Source organism: Anticarsia gemmatalis, chromosome 17 (genome assembly GCF_050436995.1).
Source record: "Anticarsia gemmatalis isolate Benzon Research Colony breed Stoneville strain chromosome 17, ilAntGemm2 primary, whole genome shotgun sequence".
In the NCBI taxonomy this organism is placed as follows: domain Eukaryota; kingdom Metazoa; phylum Arthropoda; class Insecta; order Lepidoptera; family Erebidae; genus Anticarsia; species Anticarsia gemmatalis.
Window position 1 is genome coordinate 2,217,369 of NC_134761.1, and position 27,192 is coordinate 2,244,560.

At 32.8% G+C, this 27,192-nt stretch overlaps 1 protein-coding gene across 2 annotated transcripts in view; it reads left to right on the plus strand.

The window, feature by feature from the left end:
• LOC142979986 (phospholipid phosphatase 2-like) overlaps positions 1 to 27,192 on the plus strand; it is a 118,003-nt gene that overhangs the window by 12,425 nt on the left and 78,386 nt on the right. Inside the window, exon 1 of one of the 2 annotated variants that reach the window (XM_076125240.1) lies at positions 10,085 to 10,411. The exons of the other annotated variant lie outside the window; for it this stretch is intronic. The gene's annotated coding sequence lies outside the window, so the exon portion shown is untranslated. Of the gene's footprint in view, positions 1 to 10,084; positions 10,412 to 27,192 lie in introns of those variants that run through there. 2 annotated transcript variants of the gene reach the window in all.

The window sequence follows — 27,192 nt, forward strand, 5'->3', positions numbered from 1 at the left end:
CATCCACCTGCATGCCAAATATCAGCCCGATCCGTCCAGTGGTTTAGGTTGAGCGTTTATAGATCACTATGTCAGTCAGTCATCTTTGAGTTTTATATACCTCTATATAGAAGATAGGTAGATAGTGGATACTGTACATATGCATCCTGTGCAGAAGGTATCAATATCGTGTTTAAAGAATCGTGAGTGACGATTTCCGTGCTACACCATGTTATAAAAGAAACAACCGATGTATTATGACACGGGTCACGTTTCTGTACACTGTACACTACTTCAATACACGACCTTTTGAACTTATAACATTATGAGTATTCTTCTTTGCTTTGGTTTAAAACGATTCAGGTTACCCGAGACTTATTTACAACATTCGTTTAACGGCCTAAATGTATGAGAAAATTATATTACACTTTCTTTATTAACATTCCTTCTTATTAATATTTTAAATGCGTTAGTATTTCGGTCATTAACGCGTTCACAGCTATGATGTTAGATAGATTTTGGTGAAGACCAACATTGAGATAGTTAAGGGTAATACCATAGTTATCTTTTTTTCTGCGGCGGTCAGCAAAATATTGATTATTTTTTTTATAGGGAACAACTCTACAAATAAGCTTGAAATCTTGTGATAATAGTTAGCCGTGCCGCTTTTTTTTGCTCGACTTGCGGGGGCACTGCCGTGCCTCAGATACACTAAATAAAATTACAATAACAACTAAACCTGCTCAATTCATGATCTCAGTCACATACAGAGGTATTCACATCTTTCATTCATTGTTGCGCTGCGCCTTTCCAATGCTAACACAATGCTGAACCCATTGTCACACAATTGTGAGAGAACACCTAGCTGAATTGTACATTAGAGACAAGTGAAGCTCTGTATGATCATGCTTATAGCCCACCGTCTATGCTGCAAGGATGTAATAGCTTAGCTGTAATAACAGCATTATTTACGAAAAAAATTGCTCAGCGTGAGCATTTTGGATGAAACTTTTAGAGTAAAAGTTTAATAATTAAGCTGAAATTAACAGTTTATCTTTTAGTGGAAATGGTCACATAGTTCCACAACCTGTCAAACTATGTGACCGTTTCCACTGATACGATGGTAGTCGCCTAAAAACGTTAGTGCGGATTAAATAACTTTAACACTAGGTCGACCGCTAACCATAAAATGAAAGCCATCAAAAACATCCTGCAAAAAACCTCAAGTCTCGCAGCTTATTATAGTCTCTCTGTCGTACAAAGTTGTTAGATCTATGTATTACCAAGTCGATTTATCTGTTTAGTGTCTACTTAAAGGACCTTCTGTCTTAAGTTATTACATAAGTTATTATCATGCCAATATTAAAAATATTTTACGTTTTAAACAAATAAATCGACCTGGCCATCGGTGAAATAGTCTCTCATTATGGTCACTCTCATAAGTAGTGTCTAAAGTCAGATTAAAATAAAATAAAATAAATTTAACCCATTAATGTCCCACTGCTGGGCAAGGGTCTCCTCCCGTAATGAGGGAGGGGTTAGGCCTTGAGTCCACCACGCTGGCCAAGTGCGGGTTGGGGACTTTGCATGCCCTCAATAAATGTTTTAAACAAATTTTTAGGCATGCAAGGTTTCCTCACGATGTTTTCCTTCACCGTTGGAGCATGTGATAATTATTTCTAATACACACATAACTTCGAAAAGTCATTGGTGTGTTGCCTCGGGTTCGAACCTGCGACCACTGGCGTGGGAGGTGTCAACTTATACCACTCGGCTATCACTGCTCTTAGATTAAAATAATGCCCGAAAAAAAGTATCGTTCTTGCATTATTTTGGTATTTTTAAGTTGCGAATATATAGTTTTTTCATTGCTCAGTGGTGACCATGGACCCGTATATTTTTCCAAAATTAGGTAATGCTAAAACCTTGTACACTGTGACTCAACGACTAATTAGTTTTAACACACATTTGTATTCAAAACACCCACATTTTCATTGGCAAACAACCACTATTTTTAACCGAAAACACAATTCGGATTTCATTCAATATATAATTAGGATTAGGAAATTAACGCGAACAAGCTACATTAACAAACATTTTACTTTAGAACGCCTAATTTTTCGGGCCAGGCCTGCGACCTCGGCGAGTGTAACCTATATAAAACATGCAGCGTGAAAGTTTAAAAGTTACATTACTGAAAAGTAGCGCGATTTTCGACAGTTGGTACTAGCGGTATAAAATATGTATTAAGTTCCTACAGCGCCCGTTAGAGGGGCTTATAACGCTTTCATACAATATTCGATAGTTAGTCGGTTGTCAATAGTCGATTCTCTTTGAATATCGACGCAATTCAATATACAACTACATATTAAAAACGTGTCAATTATAACAAGGTTTTTTTTATAACGAGCTGTTGATATCAAGTGTAAACGAGTTTTTGAATTAATTAATAACTCGATTAGCCGTATATACCACATAGTATGTTACGACTGCCTCTGTGGCGCGGTCGGGCAGTTTTATTTATATTTTTCTACCTCTAATTTATGTCAGATTATTTCTCAATTTTACATACATACATGAAATTACGCCTTCTTCTCTTAAGGGAAGGCAGAAACTCGAGAATGCCACTTGGTTCCTTACAAACTTTCTTTGCTCCATTCACATCCATAGGTACATCTGGTCATCAATGTTATTATTTCTCAATATTGTTTTAAAAACGGTTGTTCTGGTTTTTTAAACATTATTACAATTAACACGTCAGAAATCAGCTCTTTCCAGTGCTTAGTTCCTGCGTAACACGCCTGGGGCGCTGATCTATTCCTCTAACTTAATATTTAGATAGTAACTTGATAGTTAATGGTAGTAGGAAATTGCTTGTAATCATTATTTAGGCAAAAAAATGACCCTTTTTATGCGTTCTTATTACATTTATTTAATACCAAATCGCTAGCAGTTCCTGTTTATTAATTGCTTCCTAGTACATAAAATAATAAATAAGTTTTATCACCAATTAGCACTTGTTCTGACTCGACGCGTAATCGTTATAAAACAGTTAGTAGAGAGTTTAGAAAGGCAGTATAAAATAAAATGAAAATTAACAAGTAATTACGTGAATTATACAATTATAAAGTTATTTCAACAATGTAGATAGCCGAGCAAGCAGTGATAGCCGAGTGGTTTAAGTTGGCACCTCCCACGCAAGTGGTCGCAGGTTCGAATCCGAGGCAACACACCAATGACTTTTCGAAGTTATGTGTGTATTAGAAATAATTATCACTTGCTTTAACGGTGAAGGAAAACATCGTGAGGAAACCTTGCATGCCTAAAATTTGTTTAATACATTTATTGAGGGCATGCAAAGTCCCCAACCCGCACTTGGCCAGCGTGGTGGACTCAAGGCCTAACCCCTCCGCCTCGTTTGGGAGGAGACCCTTGCCCTGCAGTGGGACAGATTTGGGTTATTAAAAAAAAAAAAAAAAAAAAAAAAAAGATAACTTTGTACCTAATTATGGAAAATGAAATCACATACAGAAGCGGTTTTTTTCTACTATCTATTACCGACATCTATTACAACCAGTTAGCTATCGACAAATGATGTATGAAAACTGATCAGCGCCTCTATCGGGCGCCGCAGGAACTATTTTTGCATTGCATTTTGAAATTAGCGCTACATATCTCTTTACCTTACACAAGTACTAGAAGCCGCCCGCGACTTCGTCCGCGTGAAAACTCTTCCCGTGTAAATCCCGATGCTTAGACAACTCCGGGATAAACGTAGCCTATGTGTTATTCTGGGTCTTCCGCTACCTACATACCAAATTTCACCGTAATCGATTCAGTAGTATTTGCATGAAAGAGTAACAAACATCCATACATACTCACAAACATTCGCATTTATAATATTAGTAGAATCGGTAGTTTCATCTTATTCCAGCTACTGCATATTATTATTCCATCGATCTTATCCTTGACTTTTAAAACCAGTGAATATTTATAACAATTCTAAGAAGTAATCGCCAGACTATTTGTTATTGTATTTGTTAGCCGCTAGATGATTGAGATAAACCAGAGCAACTGTTTCAAAGAACCTAGTGTTTGTTTAGGCAAGAATTCCTTTCTGAGTCTCGCAAAAATTCTGTGGATTTTTGTACAGTCGTTAGCATTTATATGTGTAAGAGCATAATCATCTTACAAAACGTATTTTCAGGTATTAAGATAATATGAAAATACGTAAATATTTAATACAAAGTTGTATTAGGTTGCGAGGACTTTCACAACAAAGTGCAACCAGACCCGAAACAATTATTTGTGGATCGCACAAATAATTGTCCCGTCTGGGAATCAAACCTACGACCTCCCGACGCAATGGTAGCGACGTGGCGACCTTAACCATTGCACCACGAAGGCAGTCATACTAGTTTCTTCTCGCTGTTTTGTCTATGGACTTTGAAATTACATAGATTATTTATTAGCCCGCCCTAGAGGCGTGGTGACCTCAAGGTCTAACTCATTCCTCATTTCGAGATGCCTTCTCATTTATTTATTCTAGTCATAAACAAATGTTTTAAAAATAAGTAGCTTTAAGCATTTGCTACTGTTTTTACATCATTCGAAAAATCCAAAGTTTTATAGTGTAAGTGTTAACATATTTTTGCTCACGACTGTACTTACTTAGTGTGTAATACTACTGAAAAGAACGGGAATTGTTTGTATCTAAGAATCTGAAACGGATTCTGGTTGGTGCAGGATCTTGTAGTTTTATGAGTCATGTTACGCAGATTACCAAGTACTTAGTTTTTACAAAATTCCCTTTTTTTCACGAGAATTACATTTGTTTGCGAGTTTCATTGGAATTTATTAAAAACTATATATTGCTGTTTCATCTAGAACAAGCTTTGAACTACAAAATAATCTGAAGTATAATAAAAAAAAACAGCTTCACTTTATCTTTGTTAATAAATAAAGGACACAAAGAAATTACAAGTTCTAACACCCGAACAACATTACGAATCAAAAAAAATATTTCGAGTATAAATCGAACCCACAACCCCCAGATTGTACCGTACAGTCTAACAACAATTATATTGCGTAACATACAAAAATTCTACACAGAAAAACAAAGTCACTACCGTAAACAATACACATAATGACAAAACTGCTCTACATTTTTTCAAGAATTTTCCAATAGGTATACCTGTTCTGTCAGAATTTAATTCAGGTTATTGGTAAAACCCAGTAAATACCGGTGGTTTTGTTTGTGAAAACTGCGGTCAGTATTACTTCGTCACGGTCTGGCCGTGTTAGAGGTGATGACAAAACGACTAGACGGTTACTTGAAACTAAACAATGAAGTAATTATGTAACTGATTTATTTCGCTTTTAGTGTTAAAATGAGCGAATCAGACAAAGATCTTTGAAAAAAAAAATGGTTTTCTTACATCATGAGTAAGAATTTATTTTTATGACACTCATAGTCAAATGGCTGTGTTTATCGGTATGCCACACTGGTTATCACTGATTCAAATCTAGCACATAGAACTCTACCCATAGTGTTGGTAGTTTGGAACTTTTAAAGTGAAATTGGTGGGAATTTTATCTTAAACAAATGAACTTCACAATTGTACAGTTCACGGATACGTTATCTGATAGTTAAAGTGACAGTTAGTAACTGAAAAGAACTGTACTTTTTTCTCTGATTTTCTTGGCTTCAAGCTAACAAAAATCTTTTTCATAATAGCAAAAGAAGCCTTAACTATATACATAACTTAAATAAAATATTTAGATACCATTCTGCCTAACTATCATGATACTTTACTATAAACTGCAGTTAGTATGCAAACGACAGTCACTTGTAATCTAACCTCGCTTTCATAACACTTATTAAATGGTAAATGACTATTCAAAAGCTCTGAATCGTTCAGTAAATAGAAATCTGTTTACAAAGCCTTTGTATTATAGCCTATTTTCTTCAGATGATTGCATTTCGAGTTCTTAATTGTCCGTTAAAATTTAGTCAAAGAGGTCTTATGAAGTCAAAACCATATTTGAGGTAATCCTTATTAATATTATATTTGACTAAATAAGCTTTATGGAACACTGCCAGTCGAAAGGATTTCCTTGGACAAGTGGTCGAGAATTTCACTATATTTAACTAAAGGCGACACTTGACTTTTCAAAGCCAAATAGTAATAATTATTTGTTATACTTGTTCTAACAGTGATTCACCGTGATAAAACCTTTCCTGTAGAAAAGCAGTCTCTGATCCGCACTCGGTTAGCGAATCAAGACCTAATCCTCCCTCATTCCAGGAGGAGGCTCTTGCCCAGCAGTGGGAAGGAAATAGTTGAATATAAGTTGATTTGTTGTAATTATATTGTGCAATCTATATTGGTAATCGCATCCCGATGCTAATTCTCAAAAGACTAAGCTACGGTCTAGTTCGTTACTAGAATCTTAATTAGTTATTACATTTACTATTGTGTAAAAATACATAACTAAATGCATCAACGCATCAACAGTACATTTTGCAATCCGCAAAATAAAAGGTTAAACTGTCGCCTGTTTTAAAGAAATGTATGAAACGCACCCACGTTTCGCCGATAACGATGTTAATCCGATGTAATAGGACGCGAGCTTATTGCACGGCACCTTATCCATAGTAATTTACCAAACATCGGGTTACTACTGAGAAATATTTTAATATAAATTATAAAATGCCAATAGTACTTTGCCAACCCGGAACTCGAATCCGACGAACCCCGCCACACATATTTTAATGTAATTTGTAATGATAGAGTAATTACATAGTTATTGTTTGACTTCATTCTGATGATATCAACAACATCTGTGGTTAATTGCAGGGATGACACAGTTGCGACTACTGACTATTTCGCTATTATTACTAAATATATAATTATAGATCATTAATTCAATTCAATTATGATACATCTAACATTAGACGCAATTAGCTTAATCATAGATCATCATCAATCATCATCATCATTTCGATTAACGTATTTATCAATAAAATAACAAAAATACCGAAATTAAAACCCAATTAATTTACATGATAAAGGGCATACAAAATCCCCAACCCGCACTTAGACAGCGTGGTGGACTCTCAGGGTGTAACCCATCGTACTAGAGAAGACCTTTAATCAACAGTGGGACAATAACAGGATAAAAAAGGAGTTTCTGAAGCAAATTTAGCGGTAGTTTATCTATTTAAACTGTCATTTTTATATGGGCTTAAACGCTATAGCATAGATAAACTACCTGTACCTCTGAAACAAACTCCACATTATGAAGACAAAGACTTTACTTTTCACAGAGTCATGTGACGTCATTATCTACGTCATACTCGTGACCTGTCATTGACATGACGCAGTTGAACTATGAACACAAAGACTTCTGATTAACTATTAGTTCATTATTAATTGTTAATCTTTGTCTAGTATCCACGTGTAGGAATTTTCCTTTAAGCCGTTTATAGGTAACGTTAAAACGTTTATATCGGTAAATAGTAATACCAGTAGTAAATAGTTATTTACTTAGTAATTATACGCGTGATGAATTGAAAATTAGTGTTTATCAAGCCTTCAGATATTATAGTATACAGTCGTTTTAAAAATAAATACACTAAGTAATATACACTAATAAAATGTAGGCTTTAAAGTACTACATTTCATAGCTGCTGACAATTTGATAGATCATATTATATTAACACAAACTTAATGTAGGTGTCTCAATATAGATAATATCCCACGAAAGAAATTAATTTGGATGAAAAATTCTTCCGTGTGGGAATCGAACCCAAGACATCAAGTACAATATGTACAATACCTATCATCTGCTAATACGATTTTATATTTTTTAACTACTGATTCTTACGAGAAATATTTCAGGATAAACTTTATTATAGACTTTCAGTACTGAGAACTCATCACTCTAAAGAAATACTCAAAGTTCTAAGTAAGTGTTTAAAGTATCGTTTATGTTAAGGAGTCTACACACTATACCAGCCGACCGGAGAACGGCCGACATAGCTCCGTCGTACTGATGGCGAATTTGTTTCAAAAGAATCACATTGGCGCCTTGTAAGCGGTTTTTAAATGTTTAAAGTATAATTTAAGTAAAGAATTCTTTACTTAAAGTCACCAATACGCTAACAAATCCAGGGCTAGACTGTTCAATTTGATGTGGGCAATTATATTTTCAAAAAATCCAATCAGCGACTTGTTGGCCAGACTGGAGCTACAGTCATCTTAGTGTTGTGTTTTCATTTGTTTTTTTGTGCCGTCAACAATGATTTTAAACTTAAACGTGAAGTCACCGACTAACCTACCGACTTTTAGCCGGCGACTTAACGCTCATCCAGAGTGACAGTGACGTAATTGCAAATTTGTAAATTTTACACAACACCGGTTTAAAGTTTTTAGATTCCGCCGTTGTGGCCCAGTATTCGCGCGCTAAAATGAAATATTTCTACAACGAGTTTTTGCACTCTGGCGAGAAATTTTTCAATTCCAACTGGGATTTAATAAAGGATAATTTTGGTATAATTAAGTCATTTTCTTGTGTTTTGCTGTTAAGTCAGTGTCGTTCTGGATGAGCGTTATGTCGGCGAGTTAAGTGTGTAGACTCCCTTAAATGCTAGCGTGTATTAACTGTATATAATACTGCGAACACCTCAGTCACGGTAATCATAGTATTTATACCTCGAGTAATCGATCTTTGCCTACAATTTGTGCTACAACAGCTTGTGATTACACACTTTAACTGCAGTTTTTAAATACATTTAATAATGTTAAACAATGTGAGGCTAAATTATTTTTTATGGTTATATGATTGTTCCCATCTTATGTTTTATTTTCATGTAAAATAACATAAAAAAAATCAAAGCTTCATTATTTACACATAAATAATATAATATTGTCCTCGATTAGGTTCGCGAGATTTCGATAAACGACGCCGATGAAATCGGTTTAAATTAATTTTCATCATGATTTTTGTCCCAGTTGGGCACCATATCATAAAATAGTTAGAAGAAGTAAGTCTTCAACATAGACGTTGAATTGATTAATTCAACATTTCAATCATACGTAATACATTATTCGACTAAGAAAAAAATATGTTAAGAATGCGTATGTCGAAACTCTTCGAACTACTCCACACCAGTATTAAAATGAAACCGTCTTAATCTAAATATTAATTCTAATAAGCATCACAAAGATACATATACTCAAGGTCAGTGGATCAAAAAACTTCAATTCAATCAAATGAGATGAACGCAAATGAACCGCGGTCTAGCTGTCTTGCCTGTCATCGTTATGTAAGATGATATGAATAGAATCAGGAGTGTTCATGCGTTTTCTAGTTATTTCTTTATAGATAAGCCTAGTTTTGTACGAAATTTGGATGATTTTTCTTTGTTAAAAGTAAATTCTGAAGTGTCATAAGATACTGACTAGTTCAGTATAAATAAATAATTAATAATCAAATATTTTTTTACGATTAATTGGAAAGTCAAAAATTACTATATTACAGCATTTTTATTTCAACTCGAATGAAAATGAACACTATATGCAATTAAATAATACGTTAGATTGTGGTCGATTACACAAAGTAGGTAATAAATCCACTACTTTTTCGCGCCTCCGCTAAACTCGCAGTTCAGGTTTGCTAACGCCATCTCTTGTCGAGTAGATACACTGAAGTTAACGTTACAAACCGTTTATGGAGCAGCGCCATTTCTATGAGTGCTGCCATCTGGTGTAAAGTAGATGCTTTGTACTTGATTGATAAGGGCAGCAATATAAAAAATATTGTAAACCGATAATTTTTTAATTATACGTTTATAAAAACTAGGTATTAGACGTAAATAAAAACTTAAATGCATAATATTTTTTTGCACTAATGTGCCTAGTAAAACATTTTTTATTACTCATCATAACTTCAGTCAGTGTTTGTTTACAAGTTCCAAACAAACGCAACTAAAGTTTACAACAACATTAACGGGTTTTGTCAACGTAATACTAAAACAATAAACAGAGAACATCCGTTGGGTGTAGGTGTACTGGGTCTCAGGTCTCTCACCAATTTTTTAATCTTCGTCGGGCGTCGATCGCGGGCACCAAGCTCAAAGCCGTACAAACTCGTCAGTCAGCGAGTGCACTGCGCTCTAAACAAACGCGCGCTCATTCCCGCGTCTTTACAAATTTCGAACGCGATCGAACATAGACACGATAATATTGTGTTCTTTTTAAAATCGACTAACAATAAATCCGATTTATTCCTAATCGATTATTTTACTCGTGAAAGTGCTAGTGAAGTGGTTTTTTGTTTTTTTCGAAGATTTTTGTTTGATTTAAAAATGTTTGCGGATGCGTTATGCTGCATTTTTGGCTAGTTGGCCGGACGTAATTACTTATTGGTAAGTGAAAACATTTGTAGCACATTAGAATATTTTTTATAAGGATCGATAATCAATTTTGCTTTCTTATTTTTGGTTTGTTTGCAAAGTTTGCACAAAATATAGCTTAGTTTTAGTTATAATTTACTTAGTTTTGCTAAACTAATGGCAAAATTTGGTACTGTCTATAGATACAAACCTAGTTTTATTATTATAGTAACTTAGGTTACAGTTCAAATAGTTAATGACTTCCTAGACATTAAACTATGAAGTAATATGACATAATGAACGTAATATATTTTATCTTAAGGCAGTGAAGGAACACGTTTTTATAGCAATATTATTGCAATTTAAAATTTTTTTCAACACGGCCCAAAGTGCAAATGCAAATTTGTAGATAGTGCTTACATTATTTTCGGACTACTGTATACAATTTATTACGAGTTAAAATACGTGAGTCGTTTTTGTGTTCATATTTGAATTATGAGCATTTAGCACATTTACATTTACATTTAAAACTAAATTTAAAGTAGTCTAAAATATTAGGAATAGGCGTATTTTTATCCAAATAAATAATTTTATTACAATATAAAATTAAAATCATAACGTTATCGCGACATTATTACTAACGTTCTATCAGCTGTTTTACCAACCAACGCAATTTAAAATAACAATCAGCAAATTGCTCCTTATAATTTACATAACTTGATAAAAATAGCGTTCAAATCCAAAATAGAATCCATTACTGTATCCTATCTTTTCATAAAACGAATATTTTATCGGAAATTAATTCAGTTTAGTTCTACAATATACGTACAGTGAACTTGAAATTGTGCATACGAATCGACTAAATGAAAATCGATTTTTATTTAGTCGATTGTGCCGGCAGGTTGTCTTGGAAAACAAATTGAACAAACAAGGATTTTCTTAATAAAAAAGACCTATTTTACTTTCGTCATGCTTATTAACGATCTGTTTCGTAGTTTATATTTTTCCCATTTCTAGCCTACTAAAAAGTATTCACCCAATACTTCCCCGTATTATATAACATCAATTCGTCGCACTCACAATAAAATCATTTCAATTAAAAAATTCGCAAAATCCTTAAAACGGTTATTGGCAAAGATAATTCCGCTAAATATAACATAGAGGTCACGAATTTTAACACGGAACATGACAATCGTAAGTAATACTTATCTTTAAGAATAAAAAACAACATTACGAAAAATCGTAAAACACGTGACTAACAAATTCCTTTGCAAAAATCCGGTGCAGTATCCTTTTACTTCAAGATTGCGTAAGAACAGTCTCAAATGAATCAGCAATGTATTGAAACTAAATTAAATTTCCCCAATATTTTCCATACTTGTCTTGTTCCCTTTCTAAAATTTTAGTAGTTAAAATTTAGTAATTTACCTATAGGGAAAATTCATCGAATTTTTATTGGTCAAAATATCTTAGAACTTAATCATACGAATAAAAATACAATTGCTTTTTAGCAGCATGACTCACGCTTGCATTTCTGTTCAATACTTCTTATTATATCTAAAATTGAAAATTGTATAAAATTCCCAAATATAAAGGAACTTGATAAAAACAAACAAGTTTAGTGCATATAAGCTGCACGAACACCAATAGCAATTCTGTCGACACCACTTATATATAATATCAAAAGAAATACATTGAAAAAAATAACACTATATCTATCAGACAATTCACGATCATTCTACAGCAATTTCGAAAGACTTCCCCTCCGATTTATAAACACACTATAAACCGATTTTAGTTAATTAATGTTTTTTTTTTTCGTTTCGCTAAGGAGTGAAAGAAACAAAACACTTTAGCCTTTCATAACTTCATATATTTTTATGAATAAGAGGGTTCGTCTTTTTCAATACGATACAAACTCTTTTAAACTAACTATATCATATATTATGAACTTGTAGAAAGAAAGCGTTTCTTATCTTGTACAACTAACTAAAACACTACAAAAATTCTCTTGTAGAAGAGAATTTCTTAACTTGATAGTGCAGTGTTATCAACGCCTTGACCCCTCACACGTCGACTGGACTCTCGACATTTTGACTGATAAGTGATAACACATCGACCGTTGCGTGACGTTACGTTTTTTATGCAAAATTGTGTATTTAGTCTGATTTTTGTGAGAAAAATATTATTCTTATCATACATGCATTACGTACATAATATCAAATCTGTTATACCCGAAGTTGTATACTGAGGTGTACGAAATACACTCCCATTTTGCCGTTAATAATGTTTGTCCCATGTTATAGGGGGCGAGCCTATAGCCATAAACTTGAAACAGAAGATTGGTAACGTAGCCCACGTTACCAAACTTAAAGGACTGTTACGAATCTCATATGTATAAATTAGATAAATACCAAAAGCACTTTGTCCACCTGAGAACCAAACCCGGGATCTTAGCAGTTACACACCACGGATGCAGTCTTTTACAAGTAAAAAATGTCGCACAAAAGATACTACCTCTCGAAATTTCTTTGATTATTCTCGAAGATCAGCTCTAGTCAGTTCCAGTCTTTGAACTCAGCGTTTAAACCAATTATGAAACGTATTCTAGATTAGTGTAGTGAAGTCTATACTATCCTTCTCTTATTTTGTTTGTATTAACAAATAATATCATCAGGTTATTACCTACTGCAAATGTTAATTACAGTGATCATTAAGTTTAATTGAAAACATAACACATTAGTTTTGTTTCCTATGTATGCGTTAAAGTAAACACTACACCCCTCAGTTAAAAAAAGTAAAAGAAATTGTTTTTTTTTTTTTAATCTACAATTTTAATCCTTAATGTAATTCTTTCAGGTACTTAAAATTATTGAGTAAAATAATATTGATGCGTATAGGGAGACAAATATTGCACAACAATCTTGTTTCATTCACACATATAAAAATGACAATAAAAATGGCGTAACAACATTGCAACATGTTATCAAATAAAACTGAAAACCTCTATGACACGTTGAATGCGTAATTATTGCGTAAAATTAAACACATTCCTTTTATTAGTATAGAAAATAGCTTAAAACCTTTGAACTATAATGCGTATAACCTATTTCCGATCGATATTAAGAACAGCATTAAAATATTTAGTTTATTGCATCAATACTGCAGCTTAACCTGAAAACGTAACAGGCATGAAGATGTTCCACATTATAATTAGTGTAACTTCGATAAATCGACTAAAATAAGTCGATTTCAGAAATCGACTAACTTATCTAAATTTTAGTAGAGTGGTTACTATTTTCAAAATGAGTTTAATAAATATTGCCAAAAAAAAAAGAATTTTGCAAATTAGTCCAGTCGTTTAGAAATGATCGCTGAACATACATAAAAAAAAATATATCGCGATGAATTGAGGACCTCCTCCATTTTTTAAGTCGGTTAATTAAAATTTTATCAAAAATTATATTAAAAGTTTTTTTGTTAAATTCGGAAGTTAATATCCATTTTATAGTCGCCAATGACTTACACGTGACTAAATAAAATGTAAATAATTCTCGGACGGAAATTGAAACCGAATTCAACTATGAATGGCGTGAAATCGTAATTTTATGGACAACTTTATGACATTCTCTTATTTAATTTAGCCTTTTAAAATTAATTTCTTATTTATTTCATGCATGTTTAAGATTTTAGCAAAGATACACTACATTTTTTTTAAACCAACCGCCACACTAAGAATTGCCCTCGTGTCGCGGGGACTTTTACAAACATACAAACAACGGACACAAAGTACAACCAGACCCGAAACAATTATTTAAGGATCGCACAAATAATTGTCCCGCGTGGGATCGAACCCTCGGCCTCCCGACGCAGTGGTAGCGGTGTGGTGACCTGATCCTGCGCCACTGAGGTAGTCATAGGGAGGCACATCTTTATCAAATAAATATCGTTTAAGATAAAGTTTTGACTGGCTGACAAAAGTCAGCCTGCGACCACGGCGAGTGCAACCTACGCCGAAACGTTAGGCATTTTAAGGTAAAATGCGTGTTCGCGTTAATTCCCGTATTCTATTATACATTAAATAGAAAAATGTATAAAACTTTGTACAACGGAAGCAAAGCATCACGTGTTTGTTTTATAGTTTTACTCCATATAAAGTAAATCGATGTATACGATAAAAACATTTCACTAAGGAAACGGTTGTTACGAAATATTTTGTTTATTTATCGCACGTGACTTTTGAACTGTAGTATTGTTATGCGGTTTTTGTTCTATGATATTATTGTTTATAAATGTATGACGATGCTGTGGTGCACCGCTGTCGGAGTGGGTTCGATTCTATTGTGCCTTATTAGGTTGATGTATCATGTTGATGAAAAATATAAAGAGTAAAAGTCGACCACTGTTGAATTCGAGACGTGATGACAAAATAACTCTTGGGTAACTCAAAAAAACAAGTAGATAATAATGAATATATCAAAGAAATTTAATTAAAGAGGTTTTAAACGCCTTAAATAATTTGATTACTGTGTGAAAATTGCGAAACAAAAAGAAGACTATAAGTATCCTATGACTTAATCAACATTATAAACTATTCGTACCAAATCTATATGGATCAATTATATTGTAATCCCTAACAAACATCTATCAAATAAGACTTTTTGCACAATATATTCGTAAGAAAGTCTAATAAAAGTACTTGCTTATACATTTTCGTCTTCTATGTAGTCCCGAAACCCGTTAAATTACCTACTGTCTCAAACAATGACTTGTACACAATACGAAGACAAGCTTATCACCAGTTATATCGAGCTCAACTCCCATACCCAAGGGTCAGAGTTCAAATCATTCACCATTCTCTTTTAAATGAAGTAAGTTATAGCTCAATCGATATTGTATTGAATGATTTAAAGTTATACATTTGAATGATTGTTAGTTATTGTTTTAGTAACAGGATCTTTATATTTTTAGTATGTATTAGTACATTTTAATATCATATTTGTGTTATCCTAAAATGTAGAAAGGTGAATGAAATAGAGCCACCTTTCACCATTTTACTGTGGGTCCCATATAATAGGGAATGAGCCTGTAATATATGAAACATATTGTGAGCAAATTCGGGATTAATAATAAACTGATATAGACAAGAAAGGATCAGTACTTGGTCCGACTGGAAATCGAACCCTAGGGTTCAAATACAAAATACGATCAATAAAATATTGTCCAGACTGTGAGTTGAATCCAAAACACCCAAGTTGAACACAGACTCTATCATTACAGCAGAGATCATTGCAAAATTAAATTAAAACGATTAATCGACTAAAATTCAACTCCCATCACTACATAATTACTTTCTCTACGTCAATTGACTTCCTTCATAAATTGAGTGAGGGAGAAAAAAAATGCCTACACTGCTGAGTAGTGTGAAATAAAACTAGCGGCATAAGTGTAATCCGAGCGGCGACTGGTGACCCAATTAGTGTTAATTTCCATTGCTTGATGTCAAGTAGTGCACTGGGAAGTACCATAGTTCGTTGGTACGTGGATTTTAATTGGGTTATGCAATAATAAGAGGACGAATTGAATATATTAATAAAAATGTTACGTTATAACCATAGAAATAATTGTTGTTTCCTTAAGAATTTTCTCTACGTACTCTACTGAGCAAGGGTCCTCCCGGAATAAGAGAGGGACCAGGAGGAGCCTTACACTCGCTAGTAAAAAACAAACAGTATATTCAACAAAAAAATCTCTTCTGGGTTCTAAATCTCAATTTTTTGGGTATATTGTACCCAAAAAGTTGAGATTTAGAATCATAGTCTGTGTACTATTCTGTATGTTTTTGTAGAATATATTATGTATGTATATATTTGAACAAAATATTAAGTGTAATAACAAACATTTAACAATATTTCATACACCTCTTATCTTGTAGGAAATGACTAATTATATTTGTCACAACCTAGCTACTCATAGAAAAGTATCATAGCACTTTATCTATTTTAATGTAAATCCCGCAAATAATTATAATATACCTACGTGCTGAACAAAACGCCAACTGATTTATTACTCTTCCTGTTGATAAAAACAGTTTTCATTTAGAATAAATTTAACTTTTAATTTTGAAACTTTAATATGAGTCAAAATGAATTCCAGTTTATAAATAAAATTAGTTTTAAGCTTTGATTTTAAAAAGTGGGAATTAACCCACACGATAAAAGAAATAATAAACATTTCTGTGTAAGACGGGGAAACCAAGTTATTTATAAAAGAACAAAAAATAACCTACAAATTTTATAAATAGTCCATCATTCAGAAAATATTTTAATCATATTCCAATTCTTTCCTCTTAATCATACAACAGTAAACGAAACAAACATCTTTCTAATCTAGAATGTAACAAAAAACTAGATAAATGATTCATCTAGTCGAGTCGTGAATCGATCAATCACTCGTTAAAATCGATATGCAATCGACTAGAAAGTAATGTCTTGCACATCATTATTGTGTATAAAAACAAATACTGTTATTCTATTTGTTTTTAAATAATGAACAGGTCATCTGTAAACCGAGATTTTTTTGCCCGAAACCCGATCAGCGCCCCTAGTGGTTGCCGTTGGAACTAACGATCAGCCCCCGGGTGGATGCCTGGGGAACTAATTGTACATTTAGAATGTCAAGCACGCAATACTATAGCACATCAATTTAGTAGAGAGATTTGTGTGCGAGGTTTGCAGCCAGCGGAGGTTTACAAAATTTCTACTAAGTGGTAAGCTACAGACAACTCTGACCAGCGCCCTTAGCGGATGATATGGGAACTAATTTTTCAATACATTTTGAATGTCAAAGTTTCAAAACTCGATATAGAAATTTGCGCTACTGACCGGGATTTTTGTCTAGGTCATTGTTAATTATAATTAATGGAAGTAATTTTGTATTGCTTTGTGTATGCTTTTTACATTATAAGTATCGCTTTCTTTTTAATACTTGTCAATATATTTTACTGTGAATTTCTAATTAAGTGTTACATGTGCTTATTGTAGGATTGTAAAAAAACAAAATACAGTCGAATTGAAAACCTCCTACTTGTTTTGAAGTCGGTTAAAAACCGTCTTTGACACTACTTTGAACAATAATAAAAGAATTGTTACTATTATATATTTAGCAAACCACTTATTAGAACGGAACCAGGGCCGTATTTAGACAAACACAACAATAAAATAATAAAATTTAATTATTCACACATTCTTAGCAATAAAACAAAGTGCAATTAAAAATAACAACCACAGATTTCTCAATAGAAGAATAAAATCTAAAATATAAACTTTCCCATACAATTGCGGTTGTTACGTAATGTAATGTCTGTTTGTCTTTGCAGTTTGATCTCGTAAACTCGCCCACATTTCACGGAAGCTCTGTTTTATCGCGTACATCTTTATGGGTCACGTTTGTGAAATAATACCTTCTTTTTTCTATTTTTAGGGAAGGTAGGATAAGATGATTCTTGCTTTTTAATATAATTCTAGAAGTAAGTATTACGGGATACGGTATCATTTCAGATGCATAAGGGTTGATCAAAAACCCACTGCCTAAGTCATTGATTCCGTACAAAGTTTCATAAATGTCGGTTCAGTGGTTAAGCCAGAAAGCGTAACAGACATACAGACAGACGAACAAACTTTTCCATTTAGATTAATACTTGTAGTGGTTTTGGCTTATTACATTTAGATGAAACCTATCTAAGTTCTTATATACTACAAAAGATTAACGCATTATGTCCTTCTGTAACTTTACTCTACTTCCTTATTCCTAGTCATTTGACTATTAGAGTCATTTCCAAAATGGCCGCAATAAACATTTATCCTTTATAACAATGACTGTAGGGTAAATTCCCAAGTACATGGACAGCGGTTTTTAAACCACAGTGGAAATGAAAAAACCCTTTGGAAATGCGTCGTATCTTTAAGACTTGTGCGTATTGAATTTTAAAATTAATGTGAAAGGCTTTTACCACAAGGATATTGGCAGAGAATTTTATTTTCCTTGGAGACTTTATATTGTTATTATTTTTACTTACCAAAAGATATATTTTTTCTACGTGCTCTAACTTAAGAAATCCAGCACAGTTTACAACTAGGCCCATAATATCTATATACCTATCATATATATTTTTTAGAAAAAAAAAAAAAAAAAAAAAAAAAAAAAAATATACATATTTTTTTCTCAAGGGGAGTCGTTCCCATGTTCTTTTGGCATAGTAATAGCAGCGTTGTAATCAGTGAGTCGTAGATGCCATAAATTAGCCTATAGTCCGACAACTCAGTAAATAGCTTTGACATCTGCGATAGATCTATATTATAATTAGGAATTCAGTTTTTGAATTCCATCTTCTATACAAGACAGTCCTCCGTCCACCTTATTAAAGTAAGTTGCACTCAAATTATTGCTATAAATTGTAAATTTTCTCTTAACTGACATACACGGCTCTATGCTCAATCTTTATATATATAATTCTTCTGTAAGTGCGTTTGTCACTGAACTTCTCTCAAACGACTGAACCGATTTTGATGAAAATTTTTGTGTGTGTTCAAGGGGATTTGAGAATGGTTTAGATTATTAAAAAAAGTTTAAAATTTTTAAATTAAAGACGTGTAGACAGGACAACGTGTGTCGGGTCCGCTAGTGCAATATAAATACGAGGCTACGCAATTTACTTCACAATAGAGTAATACATGAACCACGAGTTAATTATATATCATTAACATACATAGTACTACTACACAAAGTAGTATACGTAAAACACCTGTCCACAGACAATTAATATGTTAAACCACGTATCACTCATTAGTTGTCATTATCATTAATTAATTATATACTATTTGTTTTATCTTATGGTTAGTACTATGGAATTGTAATTACAAATGCATGCTTAATTACTTCCAATTAAATTTATATCATATTTTTAGAAATGCTTTTGCTACAACTTTTATAAAAAATGTTTAATCTCATAAATAGTTTTAATTCTGAATGAATATTTTTCATACGATTTTAATAAAACACAAGTTCTAGAAATTTCTGGTCAAATTTAGTAACTTCGCTTAATATACTGTAATTGAGCTGAACATTTCCGTGCTTCGAAAGATGCTTTTAAAGTCGGTCTCGTTTGAAGTCAATTAAGATAACATTAGTTTAATCGTGTCAAAGGTCTTCTAACGGTTTGAATAACTTTGACACTAGAGAACTAATCATACAACAAATAAATAAAAACAATAATATAAATAGATCTTATATCTCTCCCTCGTTTGCGAACAGATTCTTGCCCAGCATTACGACAGTCACTGATTAAAAAGAAAAAATAAGTTTACGATACTACCTTTGTGACTAACTATACTGATACACAAAATTTGTATTGATAATACAATTTCAATTTCACTACCTACATTGAAACACTTAAACTCGAATGCAAGTACAGTGTACACTCGGATCACAAAAGCTGGCACGATTGGTCAGATAAATAATAATACTGTTTAACATCCATCAACTCGGCCTATAATTCGGTGCTCTACCCTACTGTGAGTGCACTGCAGCACAGGGACGGATTTAGGGCTGAGAAAAATTAATAAAACTGAAACGAAAAGATCAAAAAACTAAATTTCACTGCGCTTAGACGGGACAAGTTGAAAATATGTAATTAGAAAACATGTCATGACAATATTCCAAGTCCTCGCAATTTTTTTCATAGATGGCAGCACAAAACACATCGCTCCTTGAATACAAAAGGGCCACAACTCAAAAAAAAATGAAAATCGTTTTATTGCAAAAATGACACCTGAACCGCCTATATTTTATAGTAAAAAAAAAACCCCCATGATTTTTGCTTATATTATGGCTGAACTGACTTACTGCCCTTTTTGCATTAGCTCACTTTGACAGGTAATGTCAGTGCAAAACAGCCGCTTTATGAGTTACGCCCGAAAATTTTACGCATACGCACGTCAGTTGCGTGAAAAAGTGCCTCAATCCAAAATATGTCTGTGTTGGATGCAAAATATCAGGTAAGTGTGATTATATTTTACAATACAAAACTGCCATATTTTGGAAAACGTCCTTTTTGCATTCAAACATTAGTATTTGATATTTTTTATTTTGTAATACAAAATTGCCATATTTGAAATACGTCCTTTTTGCAATCCAATATTAGTTAAGTATAGTTATATTTTATAATATATCAGTAGCATATTTTGAAATACGTCCCTTTTGCATTAAATTATTGTGGAATATATAATCATTTTTAGCGTGCTAGAATGGGAAGGCCAGAAATATGACCGTTTGGCATGATTATAATTTTAGTTTTCGTTGCAATTTTAAAAATAAAATAATACATTTTGATGCAGGCAAAGGCAAGAGGCACCCTTTCCTTTCAAATTCCTCTTTCAGGGGCAAGATCCGACCAGTCCTTTTCAAATGCGTCTAGGTCATCCCGCCATCTCCATTTAGGTCTCCCGCGTCTGCTATTACCATCTTCTGGCATCCAGTTGGTAGATATGCGGGCCCACCTTTCCGAATGCATGTGGATAATGTGGCCGGCTTAGTTCCATTTCAGCCAGGCGGTTTTCTCCCCTACATCGGCTATGCGAGTTTGGGAGCGCAGTATAGAATTTCGGACGTGATTTGTTCTTTTGACGCATAATATACTACGCTCCATCGCCTTCTGGCTCTTTCTCGTTTTCCGTAAGGGACCATGTTTGGGCAGCGTAGGTAAGGACGGGTAGTAGGTATAAACATGTCGACGAACTTTCACTTCAGTGACAGTGGAAGGTTACCCTTCATTAGCTCTTTCCTGGACCAGGATCTCTTTCAGGCACTTGTGACACGTTTGTCCAACTCTTTGTCCCGTCGGTTGTTAAAAGAGGTTATCTGGCCCTAGCAAGCATACTCGTCGACATAGTCTATGACGTGCCCGTCTACCTCGACCCTACGTTTTGTGTTGTTGGTCATAACCTGGGTTTTTGTACGGTTCTTACTTAGTCCAATCTGAAGGCTTGCCGTGCTCAGATCTTTGGCATTGATTCGAGTTCCGATGCCGAAAAAGAGAAGAGGACTAAGTCGTCTACAAAACAAAGGTTTGTTAACTGTTTACCACTAACAACTATGCTTTTGATTGCCATAACACCGCCAGGCTCGTGTACGCAGTGCTGGTAAATAATTTGAGAGATAGAGGGTCTCCCTATTTCACGCTTCTTTGGATTTGGAATGATATTGTTGTCTATTGCTTTGATGAGTTTGATGAATGAAGGTTCGATTCTACATAGTATCTTTAAGTAGGACTTGGATACAGTGATGATTCTATGGCGGAATGAGTAATGCTGTCAAAAGCTTTGGAATAATCCACGAATGCTAAATATAAAGGCTTATAAAACTCAAAAACCTTTTCTATTATCTTATTTCTTTAATACTCCTGCTGCACTCAGTCTACTCGTCACGTTACCCATTGATTGATAATGATGATTGATGTTTAATTTTACTAAATAATAAAAGTTACGCACAAAGTTGATCTCAATAATTTTACTTACTTAATAAAAAGTTAAGATTTTTTAATTTAGATTGTTTAATACAATGTTTTCCTGGTCCATTCAGTTATGGTTTTACTTAGTAATTATTATTAAACTTTTTGATACGGTTTTTTTACCAAAAAAGTACAATTAACCATTTTTATTTGTAAAACTGTGTTTAAATTTTGACATATTTTTCATAATACTGGTTCAAATTTTGAATGCAAAAGGGACTTATATGCTTTTTTCTCTTAATAGGTAACATATATTACAAAGTTTATTTTGTAGATAGATAGAGCTAAAAAATACGCATCTAATGATATATTAACATCTTACATTTAATAAATAAATATATAAAATATTATAAAAAAACAGTTTCAAAAATTTGTTTTGGCTCTCCTGTAAAATTTATAGATTTCGATTTGTGGCCCTTTTGTATTGAAGAAGCGACATCTTAATTTTTTGCATCATATTTTGTATTATTACAATATCACACGAAACTAGAAAAACTGAAGCAATTATTTTCAATAAATAACCATAAAACTACGTATATTACGAGTATAATTGTTCGTGTAACTAATGTTTATGCAGTTAAAAACTAGGTTAATGCATTGTTGTTAAAATGCAGTTTAAAATTTTCCCGAGTCGTTAGTTTTTGTACTTCATATGGTAAATGGATAATATGTATTTATCAGTGGATGTTTACAAACGTTAAGAGTATTGGTTTAAATAAATCGAGTTGACACGTGTCATAAACAAAAATATATCTTCAATTTTACACCCGTATTGATAAAATTACGATCCGTATCTATATGGAATACAGCCTTGCTCCGCTGATTAAGCAGACAGCCAAAGAATACGTTTCGACATACGAAAAAAGGTTCTTAAAATCATAGCTCCCAGTCTATAAATAAAAGTACTAAAAATAATCTAGACTTAATTATGGATCGATGTTATATATTTTTTCTGAGACTCTCTGTGCTTTAGAAGGTTCGCTATTTCGCTCCTAGAGTGTCAATATTCCGTAATAAGATTGTGCAATTATATTCCACAATAAGAACCCTAAACGGTCAGTAATATTCCGTAGTAGATACAATGTTTAATGTGTGAAATAAATTTGCTTGTAGGTACTAAAGTGAATAATTCGAAATTTCTGGATTATAATATTTAATCTTTAACACAAACATTACAAACAATTTGATACAGGTTCAAAGCTTGTCAAGTGTCAATGACCCCGATAATGACTTTCCACGTAATAAAACAAGCGATAATTATGTTTAGTTGCATAAGTAATCCTTGTTCAAACTCATTAATGCACCTCATTGTTGACAGATAAGGGTCCTGTTTCGTTGTAAATACATAGCATTTGTGTTTCTTTCTTTGAAATATAGTTACTGCATTTAATGTGTCCATAGTTTTATAATACACAGTACAAAAAAACAAACATATTTCAATTTTTATATGCGAAAATCTGTTTGCCTGTATCGTTTTCACAGCTATACAGATAGCTATGGAATTTTATACGGGAATAGGCTATACCAAACATTAGCTATATTTTTTCAAAATTAAATCTCTAAATGACCGGAATAGGGGATGAAACTCTCTCGAGAAAGGTTATATTAGATAAAGATTTTGAGCCGAAAAAGTTGAAGGACCGGTTTCACGGGTGAGGGATAAGTGTTGGAAAATTTATCTGATGGATAAAAATCGACAAAACACCACTTGTTAAGCTAAACAATACTAATTGTAAAACTGTGAAACAGGCCATTAAAAGGTTCTTTTACAATTTCGTCACCATAATGTCTACAACTAAGAAACGAGTTCATATTATTATATCGTGGTTGCATTTCAATGAAGGGTCAAATTCATTGATTGATTAACAAGCCAATGGTGTCACTGACATTTATCAATAAACTCTCAAGGGGTAACAGTAACGCCATCTATTGAGGACAAATGTAAACTTTAGCTTGAAAAGAAAAATGTAGTGATATTATGGATAATTAAAAGTTGATTATTTTGTAACCATTAATATTATCCGAGAAGAAGTTTTAATTATAATGCACTACAGATATAAGCATAATGTAAAATGTAGAATAATGTAAAAATTATTTCTATAATAAATGTTTTAGACAGATAAGACCAGAGTATAGCAGCCGGTATTGAGGATTAATCATCTATGTGCAATTGCCTTTCTCTCAGCAATTTAATAGATACATAGGTAACAAATAAACAGAACCTTTATGTTTATAATAATAATATCAAGATAATACGGATTAGTATCAAAAATACCGATCATGGTATTATTTTTGAACGTCATATAAATTTTTTGTCCAAATGATTAGCACATGCCAAATGTTTTTCCCACTGCACTAATGAGTGTGTAAATAATTAGTACAATTGATATTAATTAAAACATAGCTAAATGTCTATTAGACTGTGTCAGTAGATGTATAGTTAGATAACCGCCATTGACCTTTGTCGTCTGTCTGTCTAGCGAGGAGTTTTATGATCTATTTTATTAGTGTTTGGAGTTCTTTGGCTTTTTGTATTAGTTCCTACTCTTCTAAGGGGGATTTATAATACCTATTTATACTTAGTACTCATACAATTAAATCTAAAATTACCTAGACGGGGTCAGTGTAACGATGTTGGCTTTTTTATGCTTAGTGAATTGGTTTAAATGAGCTTTGGCACAAAGATATACAGAATAAAGTAGCTTTCTCAAACGTAGCCCTCGGCTGCATAAGCTTGTGGGTCACTAATATTCGAAATTCTTAATTTTGAATTACTACGTCAGCAGCAAGCCTTACATACAAGCCTCTGAACTAAGTTTCTGGACTATGGTGTAGCCTTATTAATACTTATGACACTTTCATTTCGCTTTTTACAAGAATGAAACCGTACCCACAAGCCAGCTTAAAAAAAATGACTTTTGTGTTGGTTGAGATTTATTTGAACAATAATTTTACTAACAAAGCAATTTCCTGAACCACGATTTGAATTGAAGAATTCGTTAAGCAGTTGCATGTCACACACAACGAATTACAGTGACAGTAAAGTCTATTTTCATCAACAACTTACAAACAACCAAAGATGTATATTTCTTTTAATTCAGATAGCAGTTATCAAAAAACTATCCAATTTGAAATTAACGTCGTCCCAAATTCTTTGAACTTAAACAAATCTTGTTAAATAATGTTATCGGGAACACGGAATTGTTTTTATGTGGCCGCAATATGGCGGTATATGGCTATAACTTAGATAATACTATCTAATCAGTATAAATAAAGGTTTAAAGACGTGTTTTGAAGCATTAATGAGCTTTTTAAGTCACTATTAGTGTTTTAAGATGTATTGTTTACTTATTATCAAAAACATTGAGACTTTCTTTTTTGGAATCTTATCAAATTCGAGGCCAATTTGTGTATTTTGTTGAAGCAAAATTCTAAAGGTGAGTCTACGCTTAAGAAACCAAGCACGAGCGGAGCACGGGCCGAACACAAATTACTTCTGGAAGTGCGCTTATTCGAAGGTTGTAAGTTAGTCATCACTACATGAATTTGTACTCGGCTTACACTCGGCTTGTGTTTCGCTCGTGCTAGTCTCCTTTATCGTAGACCCCCCATAATTATAAATTTATTCCAATTCTAAATCGTTTACAATAATGGGTTATGATAAAAATAAGTATTAACTAATACTATAAAAATAATAGTAGTTTAGCATAGACATACGTTTCGGCAATTTTTATTTAATAATATGGATACCATTGAAATGATTTGAGTATTCTTCGGGAAAACAAAGGTAATACAAAAATATGAACAGATCGTACTCTTGTTGCATAATAAATATAAATAATTATTGTTACTACTGTTTATTAACACTAATTGCTCTTGTAAAGGAAAACCGCAACTTATGTAATATCGTTTCAAATTACTCAAATTATTAGGTATTATTTTACTACTATATTTAAGAGAACGGGTCATATTAATGTCGTTTTTAGTTTGCGTATAAAGATCTTTCATTTTTTTTTTCTTTTTCTGGGCACAGTTTTGTTGCTATATTTACACATACATAGTTAAATAAGGTATAGATAATTAACACTGAACGTATGTTGCTGGTTGGCCAAAATGTCAACCGAATATTGCATGATATATTCAATAATAAGCGAAGATAACAAAATTAATAATTATCACAATTTAGAAACTTCATTCAAATACTTATATAATAGGAACACTTACTTCTGTTCATAGCTGATATAATTCCAGAACAAAATAAGGCGAAATATAAATTGATTCATCCAATTACAATCAAGTATATTAAATTAGGTATAAAAAAATATTACTCAATATTAATTAATTATTTATAGACACTATAATTTTACTTTTTTTCATATTATGCTTTATTTATTTTCTGTACAAATGTTTCTTTAAAAAGTTTAAGGCTTTTTGTTAATAAATATTTTTAATGCTACACTGTTCCCAAGTCCACCCCTGTTCCATCTTACATCTCTATACTCATAATGGTTCGCTCAGCTGTTGGTACCATGACGCCATCAAATAATGGCTCTACATTATTGATTATACTTATAATCCATCATTACAATTTATTTGTATGTAGGATTTGTTGTAAGAGTACAAGGGTTGCTGGTTTGAGTATTGAGCAGTGAAAATATTTTGAAACGGTTATTTATGATAGTACTTTAATTGCAAAACTATTCATTATTTAGGTTATTTACAAGTAAATGTCTCGATTTACTATGTTATTTAGAAATGATTTACTATACTTTACTAACACACTGCCTTCCTACATTTCTGATTCATGTGTATTTATCTATGTGAGGTAACAACACAAGTTTAGTAAAGATTTTCATTCAAATTAATTGATTATGGTTTTAGCGTTGAAGTATTAATTAATGACTAAAAATTACAATTTCATGTATAACTAGCTACCCACCCCGGCTTCCCCGGTTTCAACACTAATCTAACAAAAAGCCTTTACAACTTTTACACATAAAGGTTCCTTTTGAATCATCCTATCTATAAAAAAAAACACATCAAAATCTAAGCATACATACAAACAGACAGAGACAGACGCAGGAGCGGTTTTGCTTTATACTACGTAGTGAAGTTAGTATCTATAAAACCTCTAACATTCGAGCCCTACAAATAGTCTCTATAGAATCAAAGTGTGACATTACATGTTTAAAGTGGGCAATAGGCTCATTCATATATTGTTATGTATGTACATCAAAACTGACAGATA